General features: G+C 37.1%; 1 protein-coding gene across 6 annotated transcripts in view; it reads left to right on the forward strand.

Annotated features, from left to right (window-relative positions):
• The window catches only part of THSD7B (thrombospondin type 1 domain containing 7B), a 952,777-nt gene that overhangs the window by 91,775 nt on the left and 836,954 nt on the right, over positions 1–24,048 (forward strand). For 2 of the 6 annotated variants that reach the window (XM_037848908.1, XM_037848910.1), the window contains exon 2: positions 23,328–23,401. The exons of the other annotated variants lie outside the window; for them this stretch is intronic. The gene's annotated coding sequence lies outside the window, so the exon portion shown is untranslated. The remainder of the gene's footprint in view (positions 1–23,327; positions 23,402–24,048) is intronic. 6 annotated transcript variants of the gene reach the window in all.

The raw sequence follows: 24,048 nt of genomic DNA on the forward strand, positions 1-24,048 counted from the left end.
TTTCTCAGAACTGAAGCAGGATAAATACTCCAGCTGAAGTGTGTGCCTTAATTACAAACTTCAGGGATCTTAAGTTTTATGGTTCAGTTTAAGCATCTAAAGCTGGGTAGCATGCCCTAAGTTAGCCCACTTACCGGTAGGTGGTTATAAATCATTATTTTGCGTAAGGAGTGTTACATAAAATTAAGAATTATGGACATGTCGCAGTTCACCTCAACTGCTGGAATGAAGTTGATGTGTGAAAGGATGTTCTTCTCATTTTGTTATGTGTTGGAAGTTTCTGATTATAGGTTATTCAGGCAATCAAGAAACAGAGATGAGGGTCTGTAATTCGTAATTGAAATTTAGCCTTTAAATTAACTTCATTAGTATGCAGTTTATTAGGAGGTACATGTTTATTAAATGAAACGACCTCTAGATTTCCATTTTCAGTACAGAGTGTAGTTCTTGGAGGTGTAAGGATGTTTAAAATCTCTATTTAAAGTGATATCATTGACAAGATAGAATCATTAAACATTATAAGGATTTGGTTTTTAAAGTTTTTATAATTTTCAAAATTGCTTCTAAAATTTCCTTCTACACTTCAATCCTCAGCAAAAAGTAATATTTTTAACTTAAAAAAAGGTGAATACAAATTTCTCAATCCTAAAGAGCTGATGTTCAGTACTTAGTTTTATTTTGAATAAATATCAGTTCGGTTCATTCAGTTCACTAAGTATGAACTGTGTGTCAGTCGCTATGCTAAGCCAGTCATACAAATATAAAAAGATGTATTCTATACTCTGAAGAGGCTTCCAATCTAATAAAGGAGATAGACATTTTAAGAATAAGCAATGTGCAGCTTGGTACATGATACAATGGGGGTATTATAGAGGAGAGAATAATTATATTATGGAGACTTAGGGTAAGATGAATAAAATATAAAATCTCATTTTATTTTCAAGATTGCCTTTTGTATCTAAACAACAGTAAAGTTAAGAAAAGATGGACATCATAAAAATTTGTCTAGGGGATAGTTTAGAGAATCAGAAATATGCTCCTCTTTTTTATTTCTAGTTCTTACAGCATGTAGCATTGTATTAGCAAGAGCCTCTTTATTTCCGAAGACAAAGGGGACAGGGCCCTTTGCAGAGGTATTCTATGTTCTTTTATATCCCAGACCTACCTGGTTATCTTTCCTAGCCTGGGGAAAGGATGGGGCTTTGTTCTCCCTTGTCCCCAACCCACACACTGATTGTTTTCCCACAGCTAATAAACCCCACTGACTGAATGGAGGAAAGAGCAGAAAATGTAATAAAATATGGAGGAAAAAAATAAACCTTATTTAATATCTCAAAATATTAAAATATCTGACTGGTTTTATTGACTTAGCTGTTGTTAAAGATACAGATTTCAGTTCTGTAATATATCATATTTGTTCATCAGAGTCAAAATAAAACCCTGCCTTCTTTAGGAAGCATTTATCAATAATGTAAGTAATGATGATCTCCACTTTTATTCCATATTTCTATGACGTTTACAGTCTCTGTAGGTGATAGAGTATTCAATTATATATTGCTTTGTGTTTGTTTCTTATTGTCTGTGTTAAAACATTTTCTCTCCCAAAAATATAAGTCTTCAGCAATTTCAAGGACTGTGTCTTACATTTGTCTCCACTCTGGTACGTAGTAAAAATATTACTTAGGGCTTCTAGGTTCCCATCTGCCCAAATCAAAACTATCCATACATCTTCCAAAGGAAGAAATACAGGCCAACCAGGGGAGCAAATAAAACCACAGCATAGAGATCTAGGATACTTCCAACTTTAAATTGCCTCTCAGTAGAGAAATACCCAAGTCCAGCAGAGGAAACTCAGAAAAGAAGAGAGGGGAGACGAGAGAGCTGATGGAATACAGAACATATTCATTCCCAGAAGGGAAACTCCCTGCTGCATTGCAGGTCTTAAGAGGAGGTCTAAAACCTGCAAGATCGGAGTGCTGGCTACCGGAAACTAAAAGGAAAGCACTTGAATGTTTGTGGAACCTGACATGGGGGTCTCAGCAAGGCATTACGGATTGGGGGAGAAGAGGGTAACTTGGGGTAGGGAGAAATCCATTGGAATCTTGGTAACAGTGGGAAAAAAAGAAGAAAGATGGGAAAGATTAAGGGTCATATAGAAACAAAATAGATTCATGAAATCTGAACATATACCAATTCCTAGTTCAACCTCTCCCCAAAACCTCTCTCCTTCATATCACAAGCAGTGCTCTTGGACAAGAAACCTAGTAAAGTATAGTTATTCAACCTTTACCCACAATCTGCTTTTTTTTTTTTTAATGTATCAAAACAGCAGCTTTCTTCTTCCTTTAAAAAAAAAATAACTTTTTTTGAGATTTAATTCATATACAATGTACTGATTTAAAATATACTATTCAATGGTTTTTAGTATATTCACAGAGTTGTGCACCATCATCACATCAATTTTAGAACATTTTCATCACCCTCAAAACAAACCCTGAACCCATGGGCATGTCACTCCTCTTTACCCACCTCCTCCCTCCCCCTTCCTAGAGACTTTCTGTCTCTAAAGATTTGCCTCCTCTGGACATTTCATATAAATGGAATCTTGCAATATGTGATCTTTTGTTACTGGCTTCTTTTACTTAGCGTACTCTTTTCAAGATTCATCCATGTTCATCAGTACATATCAGCACTTTATTCCTTGTTACGGCAGAATAATATTCCATTGTATGGATATACCACATTTGATATCCATTTATCAGTTGATGGACATTGGGTGCTTCTACTTTTTGGCTATTATGTCTAATGCTACTATGAACATTCGTGTTCAGGTATTTATGTGAACGCGTTTTCATTTCTCTTGGGTATATACCTAGGAATGGAATTTGAGTTGTGTGGTAATTTTATGTTTAACCACTTGATAAGCTGCCAGAGTATTTTCCAAAGCAACTGAACCATTTTGCATTCCTACCCTCAGTGTAAGAGGGTTCCAATTTTCTACATCCTCACCAACCCTTGTTATTATTTGTTTTTTATTATAGTTGTCCTTGTGAGTGTGAAGTGGCATCTTGTTTTGGCTTTGACGTGCATTTACCTGATGGCTAACATTGAGCATCTTTTCATGTCAAAGTCGAGTTTTAGAACCCTTCTATCCCCTGCTCCCTCTGAGTTTTTCTGTGCTCATTTGCAATAAATTCCCATTCCCAAACCCAAGCAAACATAGATTTCATGTCTTTATAGTTATGACTGTTCCAGAAATTTTCCATAAAAGGAATCATACATCATCTTTTGTGTCAGGCTTCTTTCTCTTATGATGTTTATAAGATCCATTCATGTTATTGCATGTTTATCAGTGGTTAATTCACTTGTATTGTTAATATAGTAGAATATTGATAGAACACATTTTGATTATTCTTTCACTCATTGAAGGCCATGTGGATTGTTGTTTCCAGTTTCAGGCTATTATGAATAATGCTGCTATCGACATTTAGGTATAAGTCTTTGTGTGGGCATATATTTTCATTTCATTAGGTAAATAATTATGAGTGGAATTGCTATTGTGTCTGATAGTATGTCTAGGGAACTGATAAACTTTTTACTAAAGTAAAAATACCATGTTACATTCTCACCAGTAATATATGGGTTTTTTAATTTCTCCGCATCCTTGCCAATACTTGGTAATGCCATCATTTTGATTTTAACCCTTCTTGTGGATGTGTAGTGGTATCTCATTTTTTTTTTTTTTTTTTACATTTCTGCAATGACTGTTGATGTTGCACATCTTTTCATGTGTTTGTTCAAATATTTTGCCCATTTACAAAATTGAGTTGTTTCTGTTCTTATTGTTGAGTTATAGGGGTCCTTTGTATGTCCTGGATATAAGTTATTTATCAATATGTTTCACAACTGTTTTTCCCAATCTGTGGCATGTCTTTTCTTTTGCTTTACAGTATGTTTTGAAGAGGAAATTACTTGATTTTGTTAAAGTAAAATTCATAATTCTTTATTTTATTATTCATGCTAATTTATTGACTTTTGAATATTAAAACACTCTTGAATGGTTGGGATAAAATCCACTTGACCATAGTGTATTATATGTGTTATATAATGCTGCATATCATTTGCTAATATATTTTTTTATCCGTGTTCCTGAGGGATAATGGTCTGTAATTTCTTTTCTTGTAATATCCTTCTTAAATTTCAGTATCAGGGTTATCCTAACCTTTTAAAATAAACTGGAAAGTATTTTCACTTTCTTTATTCTGTAAAGGAGTATGCTTAAGTTTGATATATATTTTTTTTCCTCAAACATATGGAAGCATTCATCAATAAAGACATGTTGGTTTTTCTGGAAAAGTTTTTAATTACAGATTGAATTTCTTTAAGAAATGCAGCAGTATTCAGAGTTTCATTTATTTTTCATAAGTCTTGGTAATTTGTATTTTTCAGTGAATTTGTCCCTTTCACCTAGGCTAGAAAATTTATTGCTATAAATCTGTTTATAATATTTTCTCATCTTTTTGTCTGAAATGATGCCTCCTATTAGTTCTTCATATATGTGTTTTGGGTTTACTTTCTTTTTTCTTGTTCATTTTTGCTAAGTGTTTATCAGTTTTACAAATATTTTCAAAGAGATGGTCTTTGGCTATTTTGAATTCTGGTATATTTGCTTTCTGTTTCATTAATTTTGTCTTATCTTTCTATTTTCCTTTCTTGTAATTTCTTTGGGTTTAAATTTGTTTTTTTTTTTTTTTTTCTTGAGATAGTTGATTTTCTTAGATAATTGATTTTCTACCTTTATGCTTTTATAATACATGCATACAAAGCTAGAATTTCTCTCTAAGCAGTGCTTTAGTTGCATTCATAAGTTTTAATATGCAACATTTTCACTTCAATTCATTTCAAAATACTTCATAATTTCCATTACTTCTTCCTATTTAGAATTGTTTTACTCAATTTTCAAACATTTGGTGGATATTTCTAGTTATCTTTCTGGATTTTGTGTCTAAATTAATTCCATTGGAGTCAGAGTACTTCATTCATATGATTCAATCTCTTGGGATTTGTTGACTTTTGCTTTATTTTCCAACATAAGGTCAATTTTGGATATGTTCCATGTATACTTGAAAATAATGTATATTCTGCAATACTTGTGAATTGTTTTCTTTGCTTTTAATTTTTTTATAGTCAGTTTGGCTAATCATGTTGTTCAAATCTTCTAAAATATCTTACCATTTTTTTTAAATCTGTTGTTCTTTCAGTTCTTGAGAGAAGGTTCTTAAAGTCTCCATCTATGATAGTGGATTCATCTAGTTCTTTCCCCACATCTTTTCAGACTTAAAAGGTTAGACCTGTCATATCTTCCAATTAAACTGACACTTTTATATTTATGAAATAACCCTCTTTATCTGTAGTAAAACTTCTTCTCAAAGAGTCTACTTTGTTTAGTATTAATATAGCCATATTTGCTTTCTTTTGGTTAGTGTTTGCTTAACATATCTTTTACCATCCTTTTATTTTCAACTTACCTATATCCTTATATTTAAGATTTTTTTTATAACCAGCTCTATTAGTTTCTACTTCCGCTATAACAAATTACCACCAAGCTGTTGACTTAAAATAACACATTTACTTTTTTACAGTTCTGGAGGTTAGAAGACCAGTAGGTCTCACTGGACTGGCATCAAAGTGTTGGCAGTGCTCTGTTGCTTCTAGCAGCCCAGGGGAGAATCCATTTCCTTGCCTTTTTCAGCTTTTAGAGGCTTCCCACATTTCTTGGCTTTTGGCCCCCTTCAATCTTCAAAGCCTAAGATGGCTGATTGAGTTTTTCTTACCCTAGATCACACCAATACTGACTTTTCTGCCTCCCTCTTTCACTTATGAAGACCCTCTGTGATTACTTTGGGCCAACCCAGATAATCTGGCATAATCTTCCCATTTTAAAGATCCTTCACTTAATCGTATCTATAAAGTTCCTTTTTCCATGTAACATAGCATATTCAAAGGGTTTGGGGACTAGAACATGGACATTTTTAGTGGGGGGTGTTATTTTACTTACCTCATCAGCATACAGTTAGGTCTTGTTTTTACCGCCTCTAATAGTCTTTGTCTTTTAATGTGATCATTTATCCATTTACATGTAATACAATCACTGTCATAGATGACATCTTGCTGTTTATTTTATTTGTTTCACCTGTTACTTGTTCCTCTACACCTTTCCTGTCTTCCTGTGGGTTAAACAAGTATTTTATTATTCTATTTTTTCTCTTGTAATCTCATTTCCGTTATGCATTGTTGTGTGATTTTTAATGGTTACCCTTTGAGCTTTCAGTTTGCATCAGCCATGGCTTATTATAGTCCATCTTCAATTACTAGTTTTGCCACATACATTTTTTAAAGTCCTGTATGCTAACTCTAATACCTGGATCCTATGTGAGTCTGTTTTGATTTTTTTTTTCTCTTGATTATCAGTCTCAATTGCATGGTCTTTGCATATTGAAAAAAAAAAATATATATATATGTATTCACACGTATATAATACCTAATGTATATGTATGCAATATATGTGTATGAATTTATTTGTTTATACTAGATAATATAAAATCACCCTAACATTTGAGATATTATCCTCCAACAGATAGGAGACTCCCTTTCCTGATAAAATCAGTTCAATCAGGGTTTAAGTAGAGTTGGGGCAGGGTTGCAGTTTTAGTAAGACTCAGTCCACCCCTGATTTGTGCCTTATTTTGAGGTATGACCTGCTGAGCTTTTAGGTGATAACCTGGCAGCAAAACCCCCAAAGGCTTTTGGTTGAGAACTTCAACCCAAAAAGGATAGAGGAGATTAAGTTCTGACTTCAGAGGCATTGAGCTTACTTCTTTAGCTTCCTGCTTCACACAGGCTTGGCACATATATTAAGAGAGAGACCATCTAGGATTTGTGGCAGGTACTATCTCCAGTAGAATTTGTCTCCTAAGCACTACAGTTACTCTGTCTTTAGAAGTTTCTGTGCCAGTCCCCAAACCTGCCACTCTACACCAGAACTCAGCGAATGTTTATAGGGAAACATGACTTAAGAATTTTAGGTCCTGTAGCTTCCAACCTGTCACATTAATCCTTCACATCCACCAAATTGCTGATGCTTTCTCTTTTCCCTAGGAATAAATCAGCAAATGCCCTTGGGGGACTAAGAACAGCCAGCTTTGCTCCTCTCACCTAGAAAGTGCTCTTCGCTCTCTGGAATTTTAGTGTGTCTAGCCTTCATTGCTCCTACAGTTTCTTGATAGCTTTCAAAATATGATTTTTGAAATCAATTAATAAATTAAAGTAGTTGCAGCTGAGCCTCTACAGGTCACCGTGACCTCTATGACCGTTCTAGAAACACAAGTCAGGATGCATCATTTATGAGGTAGAAAGGTTAAGGGGATGGCTTAGATCATGGTGAGTAGACAGTTAGGGAAGCTGGGGTATGCACTAGCCCGACCTGAGAAGTGGCATTAGTGGTCTTTAAGGACACTTCTACTTTCGTTTTTCTGATTCTAGGAGTTTCTTCATGTAAGAGTTTGTAAACATTGACATTGCATGGATTCCTGCTGGAAACTGTGAAACTTCAGTGGTAAACTAGATGACCTTCTAATTTCCACAACTCTGAGGGTTTCTGTTTGGAAGTTAGTCTGGTTCTTCTGAGGTCCCATTTCAATCTTTTAAGAGTGGATTCTGAGCATTGGGTACTACCTGGAGGTGGCAGTAGAGAGTCATTCAGTTGTGATCACATCTGATTCAGTGTCTGCTGAGATTATTTAATAAATTATAATATTGAAATATTCCCCAGTATATTAACTTTTGTGTTTCTAATCAATTCTGGGATTTTTGAGTTTCTTTAAAAGCAATATTTGTTTAGGTTTGGAAAAAGACTTTATGAAGTTATAGGCATGTCACATATGAATTCTGTTAATTAAATTGTGAACTTGTCTTTCCTCACAAAGGGCTAACATCTTTAAGATAAGTTTTTTGTAGTAATTTAAAAGTACAGACAGAATTTTTCCTGCCTTTATGTTAGGAAAATTTATGAAGAAATTCTAGTTAAATTTAGAGAGTTGGGCAGAATATAATATTTTCAGTTTTACTGATCAAGTTTTTGAAATACCTTATTTGATGACATGTAGGAAAGGGAATTGAAAACTCAGTTTTTGTCAGAAAGGAGAGAAAGAATAAATAATAAGTGCAGAATCTGGGACTTTTTTTGTAGAAACCAAATTTTGTTCACTTGGGAGCCTTTCAGGGACTCCTGTGTATCGCTAACCTTCAGATGCTGAAGCAGGTTATTGAGAGAAGATGAGAAATTTCCTTTCTGGGAAATCATTCAAGTCTCTGCTGCCCGGGATTGTTGGTTGAGTACTCACCCACCCCTGCAAACCCTCAAGTCAAGGGAGAGATTTAAATGGCTACTTTCTCTCACTCTCTTAAAGCTATGAGTCCCTAAAACCCACAAATTAATTATATAACCTCTCTGTTTTGAATGAATGGACTTAAAAACAATTGGAGAGGGAGTTAGTCTTTCCATAGGCAAATCCTTCAGAGGGAACAAATTTAGAGGACACGTGTGCCTGGTGAAGTCTCAGGAGTGCAGACAAAACTTCACAGTAAAGACTTGCAGTAGGGCTTAGTTAAAAAATGGGTTTGTTCTGTGTCACAGAGGGATAGGCCATCAATCACACATAATACTTGTTCATGATCTTTTTGAGACTGGTGAGATGGAAGGCAGTACAATTCTGCACATATTTTAATCATTCTTATGAAGTGTTGGCAGGCACTTTCTTTTTTCTGAACCTTTAGTTTATGGTTTGCTTTTCCTTCTTCTTTGCCCTCCAGTTTCATCATTAGAATAGGGCATTTAGCCTGATATCCAGTGAAGCTGGTTTCAAAGCCTCAGTGATGTCTTATAAGTGACATATGCAAACATTTATGGTTATTGAAAACTTAAAAGTTTGTATGGAATTTTTTGCATCCTTGTACAAAGTGACCTGGTGAATTTTCTGTCTTGTCTTTTAATACACCAGGATTTTTTGTTTAGAGGTAATTTATATACCAGACAAGCCACATCCTTGCAAAAAGGAGTGTGTAGGATGATGTTTAGAGCACTTAAATTGCTTTCATTACTAACATTGTAAGAGAAGTATCCAGGAAAATTATGCATTTCCTTTGGTTTGTTTTTCTTACTCTCCCACTCTCTCATCTATCACTCTTTCTTACATAGAGTGTCTTCTCATGATCCCCTTCCTGAGATTCAAGGGTGCCTATTGGTTGACGGAGTTCTCAGAGCTCTGAAATGATGCCTCTTCTCCAAATCCGATTCCTTCAGTTTGCCTGTCTTCCCTTTCTTCTTGGAAAAACAGGATTCAGAGGCTGGAAACCCCAAATCTTGCATGTTAGAAGCCCAGTTTTACACATTTAGATATGCCTGCATTGGACTTTCTCTTGCTGGTGCACTAGTATTGTCTGGCCCCCACTTGGCATCAGTTCCTTGAAAACTTTATGTTCAATTCTTTCATATCTTTGCAGGGTTACAGAGTTACAATGATTACTTCAGACTCCCATAGAGAGGATTTCAAAGGGAGGGGATGTGGTGGGTAAGGAAATATTTCCATGTACTTTAATGGTGGCACCAACAGCATCTTCCTGGTATAAGACTATGCTGCGTATTCCAGAATGTTCCACAACTTTGCCCCTTTCCTTCTTCTAAATGCTCATTTATACCTTCAGTCAACCAAAAATGCTCACACAGATTTCCAAAAGAAATCTAAGGGAGGTGGTAATATTCCAGGCTGAAAACCACTGACTTGATACTGAACCAAAAACACAAACAAAACAACCACCACCTCCAAACTGACCAGGACACATTTGACTCTCTTGCAAAATCAACACTGAACAAGGCCCCAGTGACTGCGAAACAGCATAGTCATGTTTGCAGCCTACGTAGCCAGTGTTCTTTTGAGAAACTGAATTCCCACAAGCATTGACCAGAGGGAGTATAGAGAAGAAGTAGTTATTAATGCTGTCTTCTTGATTTTGTAGTTTGCACTCATTTCCTAACTTCCTTTAGGCATTAGGTAGAGATTCACTTGCCAGCTTGTGGCACTGTGCCCTACTAGAGTTTCATCCTGATGCTTTCAGTGTGACTCCATAGGTTCTCTGGGTTCATCTGTAGTCACCCTTTTGCAGACTTAAGGTTGCCTTTTCTGATAAAGTTACTCCTTTTCCTGCTCTCCCTTACTAACCACAGCAGTATCTTCCATCTAGGTTTGCCAGCACTCATCTGTTAACCACATAAGAAAAATGGTTAATTTTAATACACCATAAAAAGACATTGGTTGGTCTTGGGATTTTACTATAATACCTTAACGACCTACCATTATAATAGCCCAATTTCTCAGCTCAAAAGTCATTTTCAAATGTTTTTGGAGATTGAAATAATAATTTTAACATTGAAGTTTCACAAATTTTAGTTTCTTTTTGAATGGTTGAAACCATTAACTGGGACCTAGATTTTGTTTAACTGATAAAAATAACTTACTTGTTCATCAATAGTTTCCGTAGATTGTTTTTGTTGCAACCCGATTTCACCTTCAAATGCACTGAGCATGTCAATAATTTTATTCAGGTCAGTTCAGATGTATTGCAAATCATTACCTCCTTTACAGCCAATCAGCATTTGGTTTCTTAGAGTTCAAAGTCATTTTTTAACTGCTAAGAATGTCTGACCATATATGTATATATGTGTATGCATCTATAAATATATATGTGTGTGTGTAAATATATATATAAGTATATATATGCACATAAATATGCAAACACAAAAGCACATAGATATCCAAACACACATATGTGTATATTACACACAGTTTCGTCACTGTAGGGTACCTTTCCTGGATCCCTGTTACTTTGAAAGAAATATAGAACTTTTAGAAATTTGAATATCGCCCTGTCACTGGGATTAACAAAAATTTTTATACCCTCAACTAAGTTATTCATAAGAGGATCATTTTTATTTAATATATTTGTATACACACAAAGGACTATCCGTTGTCCAGGTCCCAAGATGAGTCATTTCAGTTTTACTTCTGCCACTCACATAACGTGAACAACTGAATCATTGTGCAAAGTAACTATAAATATTCCTTTATAAAGGTAATTGAAAAAGAAAGTCTTTTAAAACATGTAGAGTACCTTATGAAATATGTGTCCACTTTAGGTGGAATAAAAAAAATCCTCAAGTGTGGTGTTCTATAGAAATTTGATTCCATTTGAAGAAACAATTTTATATACCCTGATCAAGGAAACCCTAATGTATTAGAGTCTGAACCCCCATGTTGTTTCTCATATTAAGTTAGATTCTATAGTCTTTTATATAGTATATTGTTAAAAATATTTTTCGACTCCTAGGCCATGAATTTTTTTTCCAGTCATATACGAATCACTTTTAACTATTGTTACGATAAGTGTTTATTGTGACCACCTCTTTCTGGGAGTCGTTAAGCATTATATTATGGAGCACGGGCTCTTGAGTTAGGCTGCCTGGATTTGAAACCCATCTTTACCATCTCCTGTCTGAACAAATTATTTCACCTCTCTGTGGCTTATACTTAGTGTCTGTAAGTAGGTGACCATATCATGATCTCTCCCCCACAAAGTGGATTGTAATCTAGTATTACTTGTGGCTGCTAAATCTGAATAGAAAGCTTGAAACCTGTAATCAAGGGAAAATGGGTGTTTTCATCTGTTGATCACACAGCTAAGTGAAACTGTTTAGAGTAATGTGTTGTTCAACTTGCACTGAACCTGCTGACGTTGTCTTTTGGAAATAAAATGTGTTTGCAAGATGAACCATGTTCCAAGTTGAGGAAGATTTGTGTTGGCTTCCACACTTTTCCTCTTGTTTTCCATCTTAACATGTGGGATGAGGAATCAAGTCTTTATAGGAGCTGTGTGAGACATGGACACACACACAGAGAGAATAGATAGATGATATAGATAGATTGATAGAAAGATAGATAGTCAAATTTCCAGGTATTTTCTTCACTGAACTTCCTTGCTTCTCAGATAGCATAGGGTTTTTGAAGTTCCCAGAATACCTAGGATCTAGCAGACTTTCATTATCTTGCCTATAGGGTTCCTTGAGCTTATCACGTAATCACCCTGCATCTGTCAGATTAGCTGCTATTCAATCTTTAAAGTCTCCCAGACTGACCTGGAGCTTTTTCACCTAGAACCCCTCACCCTCTGTTCATATGTCTATTCCAGGAACGGTTCTACATCCTGATGGTTTTCGTCTCTCTGCCCTCCTTACCCCAATAACTGATCACCTGGAGGGCAGAGATATTATTCTGATCATAACTTGCAGTACAATCAGCCATGGCCACTGGGGAGCCAGGGACAAAAAAAATTACAGAACTGAAAGAAATCTTGAAATGTTTTCTGTTTGGATCTCCCATTTTACAAATGAGGAAAATTGAGGACCCCAAAGTTTTAATTTTCTTCCTGTCAACTTGGTTGCATCTATAATCATTTCAGATAGTATTAGGTGGACATTTTCAGAATAGACCCCACTTCAAGAAAGAGCTATGGTGGGGGCTAGTCTGATCTACCCTGAGCTTCTTAGGAAAGTTTACTTTGGTCTCAGTCTGACTGTAATTAAGACCATCTCTTTAATCTCTTTAAATAAGGTTCATACAATTTGTTCTTCTTCCTTCTTGTCTTTGTTCTGATATTCTTTGGTTAACATCTGCAGTCCAGAAGAAAAACGGTAGCTGAGCAAAGGAAAGGCCCATTAAAGAAGCTCTAACAAGTATAAAAGAGCATTTTGAAAGTAAAAGGATGGTTTGGATAGCATTGTAATGCAATTGGCAAGTCAGTGGAGTTGTATCTGAGGGTTGGGATGTGATTGTGCAGCTTTGAATGGCTAAAAGGAAAGGCAGTAATTTTCAACACATGCTGTGATCTGGAGGGCTAGAACTAAGAGGAAATGATAGTATCTTAAACTAGAGTGTTATTTCATTCCGGTTGAATAATGTAGACGTGGTGGTTGAGCTCTTAGGGCAGAGAAATGGCTTATGCATATTTAGTGAGCTCCTTGTGTTGAAATGAGTGGTTGCTACAATAACACAAATGCATGTGTGGTTTCCAAACAGTTAATAATTGTTTAATAAGCAATTCCTTATAAACCTCCCTTAGTTGTTGTAACTTGTGTGGAGATAGATTATTCTTCCCCATTATTAGGGACAGAATAAGAAATAGCTGGTAATGAGGAAAACACTTTAAATATAAGGGGAACATTAATAGGGTAAACTGCCAATTACCATCAGGAGAGATTTTCAAAGCTGACATAAATGTACCATGTGGTGAAGAAAGTGGAAATAGCCAGAGGCAATACAATCCCATGGATCACTGGAGAATTAGCTTCCTTTCATTTCCAAATGGGTTTTAGCAATATATGCACAATGAAGGCAAAGAGGAAAACCCAGGCAATAGAGAGTGAGCCAAAATATTTTGGCCTAAGTACTGATTTCTTTTGTATCATGAGCAAGGTACATAACCTCTCTTGATTGCAGAAATGTCCAGAACAGGAGTAAAGTCTACCTGTCCCCAGGTCTTTTCTCCTAAAAGGATAATACAGTATTCGCCAAACAAAATACTGTAATTGCTTTATACATATTGAGTCCCTTCAAGCAAGCATCCTAACATGTGTATCATCGACTGTAATATCTTAGAAAATGATTTATGAATTAAATTTATATATACATGTATATGGTCACTGCTTTTGTACACAAGAGTGGGTGAAACCCACTACGATTTGTCCATAATGAAATATTAAGCATCCTGCTAAATATTTAATTCACCTGCTGAACTGCAACACAGTGGTTGAGAAATATGAAACCTTCCTCTTCACTTACAGGGACAGTTGCTGATAACCACATAAATTATTAACATCATTATTATTATTCAGATCTTTATTATTACCTAATGATGGATATGCTAGGAGAAATGTCCCCTGAAACAAATAGAGCTAATATCTAACAATAGAGTCAAGGTTGTTGTGTTTCAAAGAGTAACTCTAAGCTTGTAAAAATTATGCACTGTAATGCAGATTAAGGAAAAGATGCTTATTTATAAAAACACTTGGTAAACTATCCAGGAACATTCTCAATATTATCAATTCCTATTTCATAGATTTAGATGTAGCATGGATCAGAATATATTTCCTGGAATATAAAATACATGTATTTTTTAAAAAGACCCATTGTTGATATGTTCTGCCTGAATTTTCAGATGCATAAAATAAGTTAATGTAATCAACACTTCAGACCATGAAAAGAAGGAGGAAGCACATGCATTACCAAAATCCTAATAGAGCTATTGTGATTGAGTCTTAAATTTGAAGCTGACTTTGCTGGCAGTCAAGGCCAGGAGGTAAGTTATGATGGGTTGCATAAATTCTTATACAGAATTTTACTGGTAAACTTCTGGCTACATCAAATTCAAAAATTATTTTGTTTTATGTAGGACCATGTGAACAGCTTTGGGTATTATGGATAGTTAAATGTCCACAGTGGCTGTTTTATGGAAAATGCAGAGGTAATTTTTACCTGGCTGCTTATTATAGAATAAAAATGGGATTGTATACTCCTAATCAAAGCTTAATATGATATGGCTTCTGAAAGAAATGTGGTATGTTGGCAAGAGCTTGGACTGTGAACACGAGCTCTGCTATTTATAGCCCTGTGATCTTCAGCAATTTAATTACCTTTCTGTGTGCAGTTTCCTCATCCGCAAAGATCTTTCTTATAGCATTATTATGAAGGGTGTAATGAATTAATGTGCATATGTAGAGCTTAATGTTAGTTCCTTCCTCCATGCATCCCTTTGCACCCCTGCTGTAAGCAGTTCTACTACAATTCTCTCTCTCTCTCTCTCTTTCTCTTTCTATCTCCATCTCTCTCTCTCTCTCTCTCTCTCTGTCTCTCTCTCATACACACACACACACACACACACACACTATATCTTTTTTGTTTGAGATATGTCCTTAAAGATGTTACTGCTGGGAAAATAGAGCTGATTCCATGATAAGTTTAAGACCACGAAGATAAATATGAATATCAGAGTTCACCATTGGGGTGTTTCAGTAATGTTAGGTTATTTTATAAGGTGGTCACCAAGGGTGTTAAGATCTTAGACATTATTCTTTGAAAGTTTCTGATTGTTTTGAGAGGAGGGTTTGGATCATCAGTTTCACAGAGAATCTAACACTTTTCAGTTACTTGCATTCCTTCTCTGGAAGTCACTTTTGCTGTTTGGATTCTTTGAAAATCACCTTAAAAAAAAAAAAACCAAACTTGTTTAATTGTTAAGACCAAGAGGTCATGCTGCTTCCTGGGAGTACTGAACGTGGATTCCTTGCCCATGGGGTCAGTGCTGGCCGCTGGACCATTCCAGGTTCATTTCTTCCCCTGGGGCATTGGTATCCTCACAATCATTTAATGGGACTGATGTTCCCGGGGGCTGGGCAGTCTGGGCCCTTTTCGGGCTGGTGGCTAAACAAAGCTTCTAAGCTGGAACTGAATGATGTCCACATAGCAGACTGGTAAACTGACCTTTTCCTTCCCTCTACCGTAGTGTGCAACTGATTCCATAGAATCCTTCTTTTTATCTTGGGAGGAACTGATCAGTCAACAAGTACTGTCTCTTATCAGCTCTCTTCAAGGGTGAGAACTTTGTTGGAAAAGTCTTCTCTATATGTGGCAGTTATATAGCCTGATGATCAAACTTCAGTCTTTTTAGGTTTGCTTGAATCATAATCAGTGAGAACAGTATAGTACTTTGGAACAGTGTGCTGGTTACGTAACCTAGAAGAGGTTATGTTCTTTTGATCCATTCTAGTGGGTCCAGACCTATTGTGGGTGGGACCTTTTGATTAGGTTGTTTCAGCTGGGATGTGACCCACCCAATTCAAGGAGGGTTTTAATCCTTTACTGGGGCTCTTTATGGGAGGATAAAAGGCAGAGACATTTGGAGAGAGCTGAGAGAGAGAAATGCCAGGAGATACTAAGAGAGAACCTACAGGTGTCAGAGAGAAAGCCACTGGAATCAGAAGCTGAAAGTGATGAAACCTAAGAGTGAAGGACCAGCAGACACCGGCCCTGTACCTTGCTCTCTGACAGAGGAACCCTGGAGCCAGCAGCCTTTCTTCAGAGAAGGCATCCTCTTGTTGTTTCCTTGATTTGGAATTTTCAGGGACTTAGAATTGTATCTTGTAACTTAATAAATCCCTATTGTTAAAAGCCAACTCATTTCTGGTATATTGCATTCCAGCAGCTTTAGCAAACTGAAACAAACAGCATATTTGTATTGCCCCCAATAGAATGGGAGAGTCAGCTGTTTTGTGAGTCTGAATGGAGACAGCCTTTAAGTCCAAAATGATGACAGTAAGAATGGACCTTCCTAAGTCAAGTGCAATTGGAATCAGCTGTAGTTATGTGATGGTAGAACAGCTAGTCAGCTTCCTTCTTGTGCTGAATAGCGGTTGTTTGCTCCTGCAGATCCATTTTCCAACCTTGTTTTATCCTGCTCTGTGCTCCTGAAGGCTGAACCATCCAGAAGGCTGAGCCATAGCATCTTCAGGCTTCTTTGTCCATTAGCTTCTGATTGGGTTTGGCCACTTGGGACACCTGGAGGGGAGAAAAGTAAGGGTGGAGCTTTACTCCCTGGCTCCCTCCCTGTGGGTTTGCTTTGGTTGTCTGAGTCCTTCTATTAAAGACTATATAGCTCCTGTCACATGGCCTTCTCCACCCAGGTCTTTTTCTCTGGCTCTAGTATCTGCTCTGTCCTCTGGTCCCTTTAGGTTTGGGGGGTAACAGGTCTGGTGTTGCTAGCTCTAGGGCACTGCGCTATTCCTTTTGGTTTCTCCACACCTAATCCACGCTTCTGTAAATGATGCAAGAGAGTAGGAGCTCCCCAGGTGGATTCAGGCTGGGGTTGATGCTGGCTTCTGGGAACTTGGCTAAATATAACTTGGCCAAGGCATTGCCAAAGTTAATACTTAATCTCTTGTAGGTTATAATGTTGAAGCTACTTCCTCAGGATCATAGGGATTTTTTTTTTTTTCCCCTTCAGCTCATGGTATTTTAGACTAGTTGGAAATTAATTATATCATGGGAGTCGGAGTGGTGTACTAGATAAAGTGTGGGCTCTGGAGTCAGAAGAACGTAAATTCAAATTCCACCTCCAACGCTTCCTAGCGGCATGACCCTAGGCAGTTTATATAGTTTTTGTTTCTCCATCTGTAAAATGTGAGAATAATACTTGGCTCCCAGGGCTATCATGAGACTAAGTAAAATAATGTATAAAAACTACCAAGTATACTGCATGTACATATACACTTAAATGATGAGCAGTGACACCACTTATTAAGAAGATAAAGAAATATGTTATATTCAGTATTGTTTTCTCTCTTTTTAAAAAAACCTTTTCATTTAGAATAGGTTTACATATACAGAAAAGATACAAAGATAGTACAAGTTCCCATATACCCAGCACCCAGTTTCTATTGAAACATCTTGTTTAAATGTGGTATGTTTGTCACATTTGTCACAACTAATGAACATTTAATATCGATACATTATTGTTATTAAACTCCTTACATTTTTCCAATTTTGTTGGTTTTCCCCTAGTATCTTTTTTTCCTGTTCTAGCATCCCATCCAGGATACCACATTACATTCAGTCGTTGTGACTCCTCTGGGATGTGACAGTTTCTCAAGTTTTCCTTGTTTTTGATGATCTTGACAGTTTTGAGGAATACTGGCCAGGTATTTTGTAGATTGTCCCTCAATTTGGGTTTGCCTTATGCTTATTTTTTTCGTGGTTAGACTGGGGTTATAAGTTTTTCTGAAGTGCCCTTCTCAACATAACATATCAAGGATACATACTATCAGCATGACTTATCACTGTTAAGGTTAACCTTTTTTGTTTAATTAGAGAAGTTATGGGTTTACAGAACAATCATACATAAAATACAGGATTCCCATACACTGTCCCACCACCAGTACTTTGCGTTGGTATGGAGTGTTTTATTACAGTTGATGATAGCACTTTTTCATAGTTTTACTTTTTTTAACAGTAGTTATCTTTGTTAACAATTGATGAAAGCTTATTAAAATAGTTCTATTAACTGTTGTCCATAGTTTACATTAGGTGTATTTTTCCCATATACCACCTATTATTAACACCTTGTATTAGTGTCATATATTTGTTATAATCCATGAAAGAACATTCTTATACTTGTATTGTTAACTATAGTCCATCATCTATAATAGGGTTCACTGTATTATACAGTCTTATGTTTTATCTTTTAATTTTTGCTCTAGTAACATATGTAACATAAAGTTTCCCCTTTTAACCACATTCACCTATATAATGCGGTGCTGTTGATTACACTCACAATAATATGCTACCATCACCACCATCCATTTCAAAACCTTTACAATCAACCCGAACAGAAATTCTGTACCAATCAAGCACCAACTTCCCATTCTCCAAACCCAGTCTCTTCCCTGGTAAACTATAATCTAGATTCTAACTCTGTGAATTTGCTTATTATTAATAAGTTCCTCTTGGTGAGACCATATAATATTTGTCCTTTTGTGTCTGGCTTATTTCACTCAACATAATGTCCTCAAGGCTCATTCATATTTTTGCATGCATCAGGACTTCATTCCATTTTACAGCTGAATAATAATCCATCATATGTCTATACCACATTCTGTTTATCCGTTCATCAGTTGATGGCCACTTGGGTTGCTTCCATCTTTTGGCAATTGTGAGTAATGCTGCTGTGAACCTCGGAGTGGAAAGATCTGTTCAAGTCCCAGCGGGACTGCTGGGTTGTATGGCAGTTCTATACTTAGCTTTCTGAGGAACTGCCAAACTGTCTTCCGCAGTGGCTGCACCGTTTAACATTCCCACCAGCAGTGAATGAGTGTCCCTGTTTCTCCACATTGTCTCCAATATTGTGGTTTCTTTCCTTTTTTTTTTTTTTTTAATAGTAGCCATTCTAATGGCTGTGAAATGGGTATCTCATTGTGGTTTTGATTTGCATTTCTAAGGTTAACCTTTTTAACCTTGATCAACTGGCTGAGGTGGTGTTTGTCAGGTTTCTCCACTATGAAATTACTTTTTATTTCCCCCTTTTCTATGCTGCATTTTTTGGAAGCAATCCAAAAATTGCAGCCTACCTTCAGAAATGGGGAGTTATGCTCCACTTTGTTGAGTGCTGAGAATATCTACATAAATTGTTTGGAATTTTTCTGCATGAGAGATTTGTTTCTTCACTTCCATTGATTTATTTATTGAATCAATTAATTGTATCGGCATGAACTCATGGATATTTATTTTATACTTTGGGCTATAATTCCATACTACATTATTTTGTTGCTCCAGTGTTCTGTTAGTTCTTTCAGTTGGATCTCCTGTATCCCTTTGACATACACCCATCATTTTATCTTTAGACATTTTTACTTTCTGGAACTTTAAGATATTTCAGGCTCAACTTGCGTATTTCGTGCCCTAGTTCTAGAACCAGCCGTTTGTCCAAGGATCCCAGGTTCTTTTTTGTTGGAGAATAGTGTTAGAAACTCAGATCTGGGCACTGGGTATGTTCTGTTACTGTGGTGTCATTGTTTTTAGGCCCTCTCAGTGGAAAGAGCCAGGAGATGTAAGGATACAGACAGTGTCTATATTAAGCTAAACATGACTTCATACTGATCTCTCCAATACTATTCCAGTACCACATATTTTATTACAGCCTTCTCCCCTTGCTTGCCCCTCTCCAAGTGTGAGAATCCATCCACTTATTTATTTGTTCTATCCAAGTATACATATACAGTGGTTTCAGAATTGTTGACGTGTATGCCCATGAGAAACAACTCTACCAAGGAGATACAGTGCTTATGTACAGTGCCTTTTGTCTTGAGTCTTAAGGTTTCCAGTAATTTCCAAAGTTATTTAGGTGAACACCTCTTTTCCCCCATCCCCTTCAGTGGGGTTGTTTCTTATATTTGTAATAGAAATGGATTCTTTTTCTCACATTCTGCATTCCGTTTTGGGGTACCCCACCCCCCTGATTGACTTTTTCCCTTAATTTACATTCATCAAGATTCATTCTTTGTGCTCTAAAATTCTGTGGGTTTGGAAAAATGTGTAATGTCATGTACCCATCATTATAGTATCATACGGAATAGTTTCACTGCCCTAAAAATTCCGTGTGCTTCACCTGTTTAACCCCCTGCCCTTTTCCTCCAGAACCCCTGGCCCACACTGATCTATTTTCTGCCTGTAGTTTTACCTATTACAGAAAGTCATAAAAATGAAATCTTATATAGTCTTATGAAACTGACCTTTTTCACTTAGCAGTATGCATTTAAGATTTCCCCATGTTGTTATGTAGATTAATAGCATGTTCTTTTTTTTTTAAATTAAATTCAGTTTTATTGAGATATATTCACATATCATACAATCATCCATGGTTTATAATCAACTGTTCACATACCGTCATATAGTTGTAGCATGTTCTTTTTGATCACTGAACAGTATTCCTTAATGTGGATGTACCACAGTTGGTTTATCCATTCATGTATTGAAGGGCATCTTGGTTGCTTCTAGGTTTTGGTGATTATGAATAAAGCTGCTATAAACTTTCATGTGCAGGATTTTGTGATGACATGTTTTAAAATCAACTGGGTAAAGACCTAGGAGTGGATTGTATGGTAAGACTATGTTAGCATTGTGAGAACCTTCCAAACTGTCTTCCAAGGAGACTGTACCATTTTGCATTCCCAGCAGCAATGAATGAGTGTTGTACTTATTCCACATTCCTGCTAGTGCTTTGTGTTTTATCAATATTCAGTATTCTCTAGAATCGTCTAAATTTACAAACATGTTATTTCCTATGGGTGAACTGTTCTTTGCTTCTGATCACAATTAAAGGAATGAGGGCTATTTGGTCTTTTTCAGATCAGTCTCCTTGTGCTAGAGGTTTGAAGAGATTACTTGTTAAATGGGGCTAATTTTCCTTCCAATGTCAGAACTGCCTAAGTTATCTTTTCAAGGTCTGTAAAAACCAGCTTGCATAGTTGCGTAAGCCAGTGTTCATTAGAAGCACTAGTTTCATGTATTCACTCATTCATCAAATATTTATTGAATAATTACTATATGCTGGGCCTTGGGGATATAGCAGTGAAAAAAAAAATGACAGGGTCCTTGCTGTCATGGAGCTTACATCAGTGAGGGAGAGCAGCAAGAGTTAAATATATAATGTAATGTAATATAATGTAATGTAATAATATAATAAATATGATATATGATATCATATAAAACAATGCAGTGTAATACAATGTAAGGTAGTGATAAATGTCATGATAAAATGAAAGCAGGGTCTAAGATCCTAGAGAGCCCTGGAGATTGGCAGGTAAGCATGGGGGCGGTCAGGCAAAGGCTTGATGAGAAGATGGGAACTGTTCGGGATCTGAAAGAGGTGATGGAATGAGCCAAGCAGATGTCTGGAGGGAAAAGTAAGAGCAGATGCCCTGAAGAGGTAGCATGCCTGATATGTTTGAAGAACAATGAGAAGTCCACTGTGGCTGGAGCTGAGTGAGGGGGCTAGGACAAGAGGTTGGAGAGGAGCTAGAGGCTTTGTTCTTGTTGGATTTGTAGACCCCTGCTTCTCAAACTTTAATGTGCAGAGGCATTGCCTGGAAATCTTGTTGAAATGCAGATTCTGATTTAGTAGGTCTCAGGTGGGACCTGAGATTCTGCATTGCTAATGGCTAATTGCATTTCTAATAGACCCCTGGTTGATAGCGCTGAGGCAGATTCTTGGACCACACTATAATCAGAGTTTTATGCTGAGTGAGCCTGAAAGTCTTAGGAGGATTCTGAGCATGGGAGTGATGTGATCTGGCTCAAAACTTCAATGGCTCACTCTGCCTTTTGTCTGTTGAATCCTCTGAGGTTGTGAGATCAGCAAGGAGAATACAGCTGTAGTCTGGGTAAAAGATTCTGGTAGCTTGGTCTTGGGTGGTAGTGATGACAGTGGGGAGAAAAGTGCCTGCCAGAACAGTTGCATAGTTTGTGCACTGCCCAAGTTACCCACTGAATGGGCAGGTAGAGCCTGCCATGCAGCTACTTTCTACTAAGCCTTGCTTTTGTGATTCATGAGCCCAGAGGGAGAGTCTTTTTTGCAATTCTACCTCCCAGAAGGTAAGGGGTGCCTTTTTATATTGAATGCAAAGGCATGGTGTGTGCTTGCTGTGCTCTGGGTAAGAAGTGGTTGGATTTGGGGTCTAGTTGAGGAGACTCTGGGTAGTTAACCTATAGAGAAGGGGAGAGTAACAAGAGCCTTTCCCTTTTAGTTCTCACTTGTTCTGTCATGTACTGCTGCCCGAGTTCATGGCCCATGAAAGCTTTTCCTGGAAAGCAGAGCAGCTACAGAAGAGCTTAGCTGAGTTTTGAATTTCCAGGAGTAGTCTTTTAGAGAAATTGCTCCTGCCACGGGAGGTGGGAAACAGACCCAAGTCATTTGTTTCATGCTTCTCTCCATGAGCAGAAAGAAGTAATATCTCTTTAAAAGAAAGAAGTGATCTCTCTATCCCACTATAAAAATGGTCACCAAATATAAAAGGAGAGAACCATAAATATGGTTACCTGTTCTCTTTCCAAGCTGCTTCTGGTATTTAATCTTCCGCTCCTCTTTGCGAACATGGTCTGTAGTTATGTCTTGCCCAAAAAGTGAAACTGTAACAAGATACTTCATGCTTTCTGTGGCTGTCGAAATGGGGTGGCTTTTCTGAGAACGTTTTCGTCAAGCTGGTTGTTGTATGGAGATTCGCATTGGATTCCTTTACTAAATGTAGCTTCTCCCCCATGGGTGAATATTTTCTGGCAGTGCAGAGGACGCCACACATGAAGTTTCAGCTGTTGTATCCTTTGGCATGATATAGTTTAATTGGTTTATGTGGTATTTTTACTAACTCTTGTCAACATGGTCTGCTCCTCGAAGGCACATTCCTTGTAGACAGTGCATTGACAACACCAAGCCTGTTTGAAAGCTAAAGTGAAATGTGATAATATCGTTGTATCCCTGGGGTCGACTGCGTTCCTGACATGGATTGTTGGAGCTCCTTTCTGGGGTATCACAGGTGATTGTGCCCCTGCATAAGGGTTAGATCTTGCTGACAGGCTAGGATGCCACATTCACCAGCATTCCACGTGTTGTTTTAGAAAGAAGTTGAAAGAAAGAAACCACCTCCTTACAAGTTGGAGATGCAGTGGGCCCCTGATGATGGAGGATTCTGGTGAGCCACTTACACTCCTTGGGTCTCTGGGGGATTAGTCCTGGCCCTGCACAGGGAGGAGAACTCAGGAAGTGTTCCCTGCCAGGGAATGTCCCGGATCTGGGGTGACCCTGGGCTTTCCCCCCATTGAGCTAGCCCTCTACCCCCTTTCGGTTGAGAGTGTGAATTCCATTTTACAGCATCACTAAGTGGATGTAGGGAGTAGCATTTTCCCCATTTTTGGATCTTCAGTGCTGCTAATAATGCTCAGTACATGGTAGATAAATGATTGTTAAATTGTTAAATAAAATAATAGAGGAATGAGGGCTGGCACCCTTGTAACTTTGGAGTTCTCCCCTCGCGGGATGATTTCTTCTTTTTCTTTAATGCATTTTTTTTTTATTGTGAACTTTAACATACATACATAACAGTGATAACTTTCAAAATATGATTTACCAAGTAGTTAGAAAGGAAATTTCATAGAATGTCATGGGTCACAGTTCCACAACTTTAGCTATTTCCATTATTGTAAGATGTAACATACCTGCAGAAAGATGTTAACTTTCGATGTACAGCTTAACAGGCAATTATACAAGTAATTTCAAAAATTGTTATGGGTTACAGTTCCACAGTTTCAGTTCTTTCCTTATTACGCTATATAGGGTATA

This window comes from Choloepus didactylus, chromosome 9 (genome assembly GCF_015220235.1).
Source record: "Choloepus didactylus isolate mChoDid1 chromosome 9, mChoDid1.pri, whole genome shotgun sequence".
Lineage (NCBI taxonomy): Eukaryota > Metazoa > Chordata > Mammalia > Pilosa > Megalonychidae > Choloepus > Choloepus didactylus.